Raw genomic sequence first — 11,187 nt, forward strand, 5'->3', positions numbered from 1 at the left:
AACAGAGCTGCAAACTCTGCTTGTGGCTGCTGCAGAGGCAGAGCCCAGAAATCCTGGATTCAGCAGCAAGCCATTTTTTCTCAGGCTGATTTCAAGGCATTTAGTTTAAAGCAGAGGTGCTGATCTGGACACAGTTGAGGGCAGAAGAAGCAATCCCCTTAATCTGCTAAGCAATCACAGGTCCTGGTTAGATACACAAGGTTCTCTACCACACCAGCCAGCTCACCACAACACCCCACACCAGGCATCAGTGCAGGAAAGATGGAAGAGACAAGCAGACACAGGAGCCCTCTACCACCACCTCTCAGACAACACCAAATGCCCAAAACACCCTCCTTTAGATATGTTCAGTCTCTTCCTTATCCAGCAAGTCCCAGAGCTGGAACATCCCCCAACCCTCACATGGACAAGTGAGGACAAACCAGCTTCCTCACTGCATCAAAGAAAGGGGAGACAGTTTCTATATCCTAGGAATAATGTCCTTAAACACAGCAGAGAACACTGCTCGAAGTGGAACCATGACTGTTACAATGGCCCTTGGTGTGGTTTCAGCCCACACTGAGTAGCTTTATTCCACAGCTATTTCAGATTTGAGAGGTAGTGTAGCCCAGACAGCACTTCCAACAAGCAGCATGGACATGGCTACCCTGTTCTGGAGGTAATTTAATAATATACAGATTTGGCCAAACACAGCCACAAAGCACTCCTGCATATCTTTAACTTACTTGTGGCAATGTAGCCCCCTGCATAGTCATTTCTCCATTTGCAGAACTAAGGACAAGCACTCTGGGTCAGATGGACTCTCATTCTCATTTTTGCAGGCTTGTTTGTGAATTCCTCTTTGATCTGACCTTTCCAGCCATCCAAAGCCTCAGGCTGATTTCCTGGAGTTTATACTTTTACCAAGGCTGGAAAGCAAGTTATGGTGACGAGGGGACATTGGCCAGGGAAGCAGAGCCCACCTTTGATGGTTAACATGGAGAATTTCACCCAGCCTTGCTATAGCAAAGGAGCATATTCCTCACAAGTTTACAGCAGGAACCCATAACATGGAAACACAAACATTAGAAAAAAATTCTTCTACCTGCTGTGGTATCTTTGTCACAGCTGATCACCCTCCATTTTCTACATTTCATTCCCCAACCTAGTGATATGCTACAAGCACCACTTCAGTGAAAAATGCCAATTTATTTTTCCAATTCCTGTCCTTACCAGCCACAGGAAATCAGCTGTGATATTGCTTTCATATAACAGATTTCTGGCCTCACTCATTCATGGCAACAAAAACCATATGGTGAGAACAGATCCTGCATAGCCCAACAGGGAGGCACAGGAGGTCAAACCGAGTGGCCAAGCAGGGATGGATACAGGCCATCGTGGAGCCTGCAGGGAGGTTCAGGACAAAGATTTTCTTTACCCTCTCCCTCGAGCAACATGAGCTCGTACTCCACATGGGCCCCAAGTGGCTGGTAGACATACATTCATCAGTAAACACGAAGGTCACAGGTATGGAGACACCCACCTCTACATGCTTGGATGGAGAGCTTAAGACACATTATCCCTGCAGTCAGGGGACCCTCATTTATTCCAACATTGTGAGGCTCTGGAGCCCTCAGCACAGTAAAAACATGGACATGTTGGAGAGGATCCTGAGGAGGCCACAAAAATGATCAGAGAGATGGAACAGCTCTGCTATGAGGACAGGCTGAGAGAGTTGGGGTTGTTCAGCCTGGAGAAGAGAAGGCTTCAGGGAGACCTTATTGTAGCCTTTCAGCACTTAAAATGGGCCTGTAAGAAAGACGAGGACAGACTTTTTAGGAGGGCCTGTTACAATGGGATAAGGGGTAATGGCTTTAAACTAAAAGAGGGGAGATCTGGGCTAGACAAAGAATTTTTTTACAATGAGGGTGGTAGAACATGGGAACAAGTTGCCCAGAGAGGTGGTAGATGCCCCATCCCTGGAAACATTCAAGGCCAGGTTGGATGGGGCTCTGAGCAACCTGATCTGGTTGAAGATGTCTCTGCTTATTGCAGGGGGTTGGACTAGATGAGCTTTGAAGGTCCCTTCCAACAAATTATTCTATGATTCTGTGATTTGGGCAGCACTAGCTGCCCCTCTCCCTCCACCCTCTTTCTGCTCTTCAATCTGTCCTCATTCACTGCAGCTCTGCAACTTTTCTCCTTTAAGCATCCCTGCAATTCCAGGCCAAGGGGATAAATGAGTTTTATTTGGCCCAACTCAGCAGAATTCTCTCCCATAACTAGCACAGAGACTGTCTGCTGGCAGCTGGAACCCTGGTGGAGCCTCCTCCTTTCTCTACTGCTCTGCACATATCTGGCTACAGAGCCCTGCAGAGCAAAGAGCTCCAGAGGTTCACAGGGCTTGAAGAGCACCCACTCCTGGGATGATGGCTTAGAGCTGGGATCAGGGCTCCTCTGCCCCGGGGTGTTACACAAACACTAGTAAAGGCCATTGCCTGTCTTAAGCAGCTTGTTGCAGAAATCACTGAGAGGGGAAAAAACAAAATTTTTTTGTAAAGTTAGTGTAGTCATAGAATCACAGGATAGTTTGGCCCATCTTACAGGCCCCTTTTAGGTACTGAAAGGCCACAACAAGGTCTCCCTGGAGCCTTCTCCTGGCTGAACAACCCAAACTCTCTCAGCCATAGCAGAGCTGTTCTAGCCCTCTGATCATTTTTGTGTCCCTCCTCTGGCCCCTCCATGTCAGCCAGCCCCTCCATGTCATGGCCAGCTCCATGTCTTTCCTGTACTGAGGGCTCCAGAGCTGGACACAGGACTCCAGGTGGGGTCTCACCAGAGCAGAGGGGCAAAATCACATCCCTCAGCCTGCTGGCCACGCTCCTTTTGATGCAGTCCAAGATACAATTGGCCTTCTGGGCTGCAAGCACACATGTATCTGTGCTACACAATGCTTCCAGACTGAGGTTACAGGGACAGAAAATGCCTCTTCTGTAGAGCTCAGCAGGCTTCAACATGCTCACAAACCCACTGATTTGCCCAGGGCATTGACTCATTGGATGATTCTCTGCTACATGTCCTGGGCAAAGTAGCTGAGACAACCTTTGCCTGCATACTGGTGTGTCTGTCCAACCATTCATCACAACACCTTCCTGAGCTCTTTAGGACAGCAATGGAAACCATCTCTCAGCACTACAAGGTCACATTACTGTTCTGCTGGACAGTGGAGGGTACTGCCACACCTCTGGCCAAATTTGTGATAAGCCAGCACCCCAGTGTCCCACACTAGCATGCTGGCCTCACCTCCACACCCATCCGGTGGACAGCCACCTGCTCCCTCCTACCCTGCCTGCTTTGTTACACCTCTGCAGAGCTGCTTGATGGCCTGTTTAACAAAGATTGTGTCATTTCAGCACAGAGCTCAGAGTCACACACTCTGCCAGCACATCTCCTTGTACATCTGCCTTATCTTGCAGCTTTGGTAGGCACAGGGTATGCACACACTATCAAAGCAGGGCAAACAGAGGGCATGGGGTGCCCTCAAGGCTCCTGTTTCCTTTGCTCTGTTGAGCTTTGGAAAGAACTGATTGCTTTTCATACCTCCCACAGTGTCCCCTAAAGTGCTCTGCCTGTTCAGCCCACAGGGGAGCTGCCAGAAGACTCCAGACCCATTGCTCCACCTTACCTCTTAAGGGGATAGATGGGATATTGGCTTTGCCTGTTCCCCAAGCCCACACTGCAGGCTCCTCATCTGCACAATCCACCTTACAGGGGGGTACTGAACACCAAACAGAAATACTCAATAGCATAATGCCAATGTGTGATAACATGATACCTATATCCTTCCTGCCACAGGTGAAGCCAGGGGAGGAAGCTGTCACCACCTCCATCATTCACCAAAGCAATCTATATCTCACCAGCTATCAGTCAGGGCACCTGTCCTCCCCCATCCTTGCTCCTTTTCAGCTACTCCACAACCAAACAGAGCTAGGTAATTGATTTACAGAGATTTTTCCACTAAGACACACGGATGCCTGTCTCCCACAGAGAACTCCCTGTTTGCGTTATACCTCCCTCTGGTTGTTGTGTGCACCAAGGAAGCTTTAGTGGTTGGAGGCTTGCACACAGCTGTTATAATTAACCAGTTTCTGTAGACTACATTACTCTGCCCAAGTAAAGTTTTTCAGCCAAGCATCATCTTTCTTCTTTCACTACACAACCTCCAGCTTGCAATTTCACTCAAGCAGACAAACATTACATGCACAGTTCCAAGGACAGCAAATAAATGTTGCATTTTCCCTCTTCTCCTCTTACCCAAGGCTGAGCTACATGCAGCATCCAGATGCCATGTTACATTTTACTCTTGGTATAACGCAGGCTTATTTGTTAAGTCAGGCTCTTCAAACCCCCTTGAATGGTCTGACAAAAGAAGGCTCTTAGGTGTGTGCATCCATAATGCAAAAAATGGGCAGATGCACACCCAGTCTTTTTTTGGAACATCAGCTCCATTGGCATTGGCTCCATCCTTCTTCCTGCAGAAGACCAAACTCTGGCTGCCCTTCTTGCCAACCCCTGCCACAGAGGAAGGAGACACTGTCCTGGGGTCTAGTGAGGGAGATGATTCGCTCGCTTGCTCTCCCCTGAGCCATGTTCCTTAGCCTCCTCTTTTAACAAAAGGGTAGCCTGGTCTCTCTAGAAAATAAAAGACAGACTCCATGCTGCACTCAGTTGCCAGAACGGTTGTCACTGACAACCGAATTGAAGATCAACGAGACCATCTCTCTTTTCATTTATTGCCTTTAATTTCTCCCTTTTGTTTCTCATTTTACACACACACACACACACAAGGGACAGGCAAAGGTTTTTTTTCACATCAGTGACCAGTCTCTGTGTCACTTAGCATGTTTTACAGACCATAGGACTAGAAACACTGTGAGAACCAGGCATCCTTAATGAAACCCAGCCAGGCCCTATGCCATTGGGCCAAATGGTGCCAGTTCAGATCCAGAATGCCACCCCCAAGATTGATGCAGGCTTTCTGCAATAGATGGATGCAAAGCCTAAAAAACCCAGTCTCACATCAGGGCAAAAGAACCATTTCACATCAAGGTAAAGACATCTAAAACACATACCATCAGCTACCAATGGGAAAACAAAGCAGCACAGAGGGTGGGATTTTACTTGTGCAAATACACCTAGGGAGAGCTGGTATAAAAAGCAGGAGGTGGCACTCTGTGGTCAGTCAGAGAAGGAAAATGTGGATCAGGTTACTACCTGTTGACTTCAGACAGACGCCACAACCCACTGTACTCAGGGCTGGGCAAACACAGCCAGAGAGCCCTATCAGTGTAAATGAGTCTTGCATTCATCCAAATCAACACAACGATGCCAGGTTACATCAGAAGACACTCTCCCAGTATGAGAAGAAACAGTGCAAGAGGGTTGTTTGAACTGGGATTGCATCATTCTGCACTGTGTAAAAGCTGGGCTATGGCAAGTCTGGAAACAGCTGCCAGGGAAATCCTGGAGTAGCTTCAGGGGGGACCCAGGAGTATAACCACCACAACCAGAGCCCTGGGATTTTGATGCTGTTCCCATCACACTGGGTGCCAAAGGTGCCTCAAATCCACCCATACCATCCCTATGAGCAACTCCAAAGAGGTATCCCCAGAGGCCTCGCTTTTGATTTAACAGCATACAGCATTATGAACAACACAGCTCAGTTAAACTCAAAGGAAGTACCACGCCATGTTAAAAGCAACAACTGGTGTACAATGAGAAGGTGAAGAGCAGAGGTCCCTTTCCTATCCAGCCAAGACACCTTCCATAACACCATGGTCTACAAGCAGGAGTATCCTCTGTAGCCTTGAAACAGCAAGTTCAGATTCATGAGCACCTGCACAAAAACTTGGCCCAGAAAACATTGCTAAGCAGAGGTTAAAGCTCAGAGTTGGACATGGCCTTCTTGGTTTTTGTTCAGTATCTAACACAATTCAGGACTGCAACAACATGAACAGACAGGACAGCAATGGGACAGAACCAGACAGCTGACAAATGTATCTCTGAAGGAAGAGAAAGTCCTGATCCAGTGGTCCACCTACAGGTGATCCATAACCAGTGGTGTGCACCAGCAGTAATCTGCTCTTCTAGCCTCTGAAACAGATCATAGGTAAGAAGGACAAGTACTGATGATGGGGTAGGTATTCATACCAGCAGGAACCAAGCAGTTCAATTTTTCTACAACTTGAGGCAGTTAACAGTGATGGTTTGACAAAGCTGATTAACCCACCACAGGCTTGTCTGGTCTCAGCTCTTAAGGGAACTGGGTCTGCTTGCAGACCCTGTAGTGAAAAGATGGCAGCAACATGTCCTGGAAGAGCTTCTTCAAATCTCATCTCTTCCCTATCTCATCAGGATAGCCCCGCTCTAAGCATCTAGGTGTTTGCAGGAACAGATAACCAGCTGCTAGAGTTGCACATATAGCCTGAGACGCTGTTCCTACCTCCAGCAATAGCAGCCAAGATACATCTCAGATTGCCAGGTAGAGAACACAGACCAACCACAGCAGAGATGCCCCCTGCTCTAAGAGGTCCAAGGGAAGACAACACAGAGACCTTCCTCTGCAAACAGGAGAGGGAACAAAAATAAGAGGAGCTGCAGAGTTAAAAGGGGAGGCAGATACTGTAAATTTGTTAAGTATCTTACTCCCAAGTGAAAATCGCTCCTGCTTCTCACATTAATCAGGGCACTTAAAACTAGTCTTGACCAGCTGCTCCCACTTCCTTTGTCCAGCTCTTCTTCAAATGCACAAGCAGACCACTAAGAAACAGAGCAAATGTGTGCGAAGATAGGCAGACAAAAATCAAGACTTTGGAAACCCCTCCATAGAAGTAAGCACCCCTCTCCCAGCACAGAGGCAGCTGTGCTTTACAGTAAGATAGTTTCCAGTGTTTTTCCTTCTCTGTGCAGACAAGGGATTTCCTGTCCTCCATGGCAACAACCTCACATTTACTGAAGGAGGCTGTGCCAATAATCTCCACAGCAGAATGAAAAATTTTAAAGTGGCACTGCCTGTTAACTCAGGGTTTCAACTTGCTGATGTTTACCGCACCCATGATCCAAAACCACTTCACTGCCCCCCTTAAAAGGTTTGTGAGCAGGGGTAAATCTCCAGTGCTGCACTGCCCACACAAGGAGAGTTATTTTCTCAAATACTAAGGGATGGAAATCTTTCTGAAGAAGTTGCCACCACCACTTCCCAGCAACAGCTGTCTATGCACCTTCTGAAGGACAAACTTCTTATAAGAAGTAACAGTCCCCAGTTCAAAGGTGGTCTCCATCATGCAGACAGCCTTGAATTTAGATGGCCCAGGTCTTCCCACTACAGGTTTAGAAGTAACGACTGCCACTCTCTCCTGGAAGGGAAGCACTTACTGGACCACTGCTGGTCCAACGGTTTCAAAACACAATTGGGCTAAGCTAAGCCTCCCCAGCAAGGTCTCTCTTCTCCATCCCCTTTGAGTCACCCTTGCACAGGCCTGCATGCTTCTCTGCTCCAAGAACACAGATTCATTGCACTGACTTGGCAGAGCCTGTTTTTGTTTTGGCCTATCTCCATTTTGGCCCATCTCATGCCATTTTAGTGAGTTACATCAGCTTGGCATGAAGCCACACAAACATAAGGACCGGGCCAAGGGATGCAATAGGAACAAAACAGGAAGGGAAATGAGGCCATCCCCTTTCAGTGGCATCCATCGCTGTCTCAAATTTGAGTAGACTAACTTTACTAGAACATCTCTGCTAACCTGCTCATTAACCTTTTAGGTCTAACAAGGTTTTGTTTAACGAAGTTTTCAAAGACAAGGAAATCAAGAAAGAGCTGGAAGCCCCTGACTAAATTATACCAAACCCAAGGTATATTTTTGGCCTGAGATACAGGTACAATCTAAACGCATGCTGTTTTATGGAGCCAGGCTTTTATATTTTTTTTTCTTCCCTTTTAAACTTCCCCAGAGAGCAAGCAAAACAAGCTTGATCCAAACTAAACCAGACAAAAAAGCAGCATGTCGTTTTCAAAGCAGGTAGTAGGCTAGCATTAAACAGGAACCTTAAAATTCTTTTAATCCTTGTTTTATACTAGTGAATCAGACTCTCAGGGGAATTTTCCCCACACAGAACAGGCTTGGGAAAGTTTTTAAGTAAGGGCAAAGCAACATTATACTCAAGAAACAGAAAAGGAATGAGAATCCCTTTAATCATGGAGAAGAATAACAGCCTTACCTATAACAGGTTAAGGTGCTGGAAGCAGTTGAGTACACACAACCCTTAGACTACACTCTACATCTGAGTGCTGACAAGAAGCTAAAGTATCAGCAGACAACACTCACAATACATTTCCACCTGCCTAGAACTCCACTATCCTCTCTTGCAGAAAGTGACCTTGCAATTCCACTGCCAAGTAAAACAGACCCACGGAAGAGAGCACTAAAAGTCATTGAAACCAACAGGTTTCACTGCATAGGAGCACAGGCAGAACATGCACATCAGCAGTTACCACATCTGCACAGAAGAGCAGTCAACTGCAGCCACAGTAAAGTCACAAGCACTCATTCGATCGCTTCCAACAGCAGTAGCCATGGAGTGGAATTTCAGTTCCAAGTTAAATTTCTGGCTCTGACAAAAACTCCCTGTGGAATGACAGGCAAGTCACCTTTTCCCAAATCCCCTTCCCTGAAAAACAGGCACCATCCTCACTTGTCTGTTCAGGTTACAAAGCAGTCCTAGCTGTGATTATTTTTAGCACACTAGCACAAAACCCAGCTGAGCTGGACTTTGATCTCATCTGAGCCTTCTCATTGGCTTCACAATACAAAAAGTAAACAAAAAGCAAGGCTGAGCCCATACCAGAGCTTGACCACTGGACAGCATTTTGATAGCAGAAGAACCACAATTTTCTGAAAACAGTGAGCTGCAAGTCCAAAGCTGGAGCCAGGCAACAATCTGATGGATTAAAATGGATCACCAGTGCCTGTATTCATTCATTGGTGACCAGTGATTTCAAATCCATTTCAGATATTCCACTGTTACTAAGTGATACTGCAGGTGTTTAAAAGCACAAGTTGAAATAACTCATTACTGCTCTCTCAGACATAGCAGCAAGTGCTGGGACAGCAGGAAAGTACTGAAAGCTATAACCAAGAATGGGAACTCTGCAGAGCTCTTTGCTTCACAGCATAAACAAGCAGCTCCTCCCAATCTTTTGGGAGAGACTGCAAGTTCCAGAAACTATTAATACTTACTGAGAAAACCTTCCCAGCTCCATATTTTGAGAAATTCGTGTATGCTGCTACCAGTAATCATCCCAAGATCAGTCAGACTGCAGCTGAATTTCTGTTCCCCGTTGGGCCAGGGTGTTTAGTGGCATTTCTCAGGCTTGTGAAGTCAGTCATAGCTGCAGAACCACTGGGGGAAGCCTAGATCCAGCAACAATTAGCACAAAGAGTCCATGCCCACAGCTCCTCCAGGCCTTCTGTATCCCAAAAGCACAGGTACTGTCCTCTGCTTGTTTTACCAGCCTTAGCATCAGCAATGTGTCATCTTAGAACCATGAGCAATCACATAAGCCAGAGCTAAGCCAACTATTTTTTGAAGTACACTTGACCCTTAATCATTCCCTTCCTATGGCTACAAAATCCTGCTTTATTGCACCACCTGGAATCACAATCTTGTATAACAGGACACATTTATGAGCTTTTTGTATTGAACCAGGTTGATTTCCATCTGCAGTTTTCCAATATCTAGATACTGCCAACTCCTTAAGTACAACCACCACCTGTTTTACCCACCCTACAGATGCTGACATTTCAATATGCCTGACTCTCTGCAAACACCATACCAATGCTGCAGCATTCTGCATACAGCTGTCCTGCTGCTAGTCTCTCCTGGGTTTGCACCATGATCCAGACCCACTGCTCTATGCCCATGTTAACTGTTAGCTCTGCTCCACTGGGAACAGCCAGCCAGATACCTTCAGCACTCAAGGACTCATTTCTAGCCCACCTTGTCTGCACCATCCCAAGAGTCATCATTGCTTCTCCGCAAGCAGAGTTGTGCTACTGTTGTCCAAAGACACAAATCACCTCCTTACTCTCTAATGCTGAGCACACAGCCGGATACCTAAGGATTCATGTTTCTATTGGGAGGACAAATAACATCTGCTCATCCCCAAGATGGAAGAGAAAAAAATAGAACCCAAACTTACTATGTGTCCTGTAACACTACAGACAGCCCAGGAGCTGCATGGTACTAGAAATATTCCCCTTTGGAAGGCAGTTTCTCTATGCTGTCTCCCGTAACACAAACTACAAGCATGACACCAGCACACAAGGGGATGCAGCCCTGCCATCAGCTGTGTTAAAAGAACATGTCCTTAGTTCCAGCCTGGAGATTTGTACCTGCCAAGCTGCTACTGGGAGAACCCCTAGTCCATTTCAGGCAAAACCAGCTGGATTAGCAGAGACCTCCTATTTAAACTTTGGGGGGGAACATGGCTGGCAGGGGTTGTGTAGAACAAACCTAAGTACTTGTGCTGCAGGCCAGTGGCACACTTACCTCCAGGCAGTATCTGCTTTCATCAACAATACTAGAGCTGGATGTTTAACAAACTTTAGTAAACTTGACCAAACATTAGTTTTCCCTCTGACCTCATTCAAATGGATAGAAAGGAGATGATGTGAAAAGCCACATACCACAGTTACCATCTCAATGATAAGGCTTGTGCCTGTTCTTCAAAGCCAATTTGCAATCCATAAACTGGAGCAACAAGTTGTACAGGTAAACTGCTTTACAGACATGATCATGACACATACACTAGAGTCAATCCTTGTTTGGAACATCTGTGAAACTCTGCTCTTATTCTACCTCCCATACAGTCTTTTAAATTATGTCAGCAATATTTCTAAAAACTTATTTTCACATTGATGATAACCTGCTTTATCACACTGACTTGCCTGTGGCAATCTTTGTTCTGCTAAGTCTTTATTCAAGACCCTGCTACAAGAAAAATCAACTCCAGTCACACCACATTTATTAAAGAAAGATTTCTGTCCTTCCTTATGAGCAGACTGCTCACATATGCACCTAGTTTCTCCTATAGATCAACCCAAGTCCAGCTGCCAGGTAAGAAATTACAGTATGCAGCAGAATTTC

This window comes from Patagioenas fasciata, chromosome 3, assembly GCF_037038585.1.
Source record: "Patagioenas fasciata isolate bPatFas1 chromosome 3, bPatFas1.hap1, whole genome shotgun sequence".
Taxonomy (NCBI): domain Eukaryota; kingdom Metazoa; phylum Chordata; class Aves; order Columbiformes; family Columbidae; genus Patagioenas; species Patagioenas fasciata.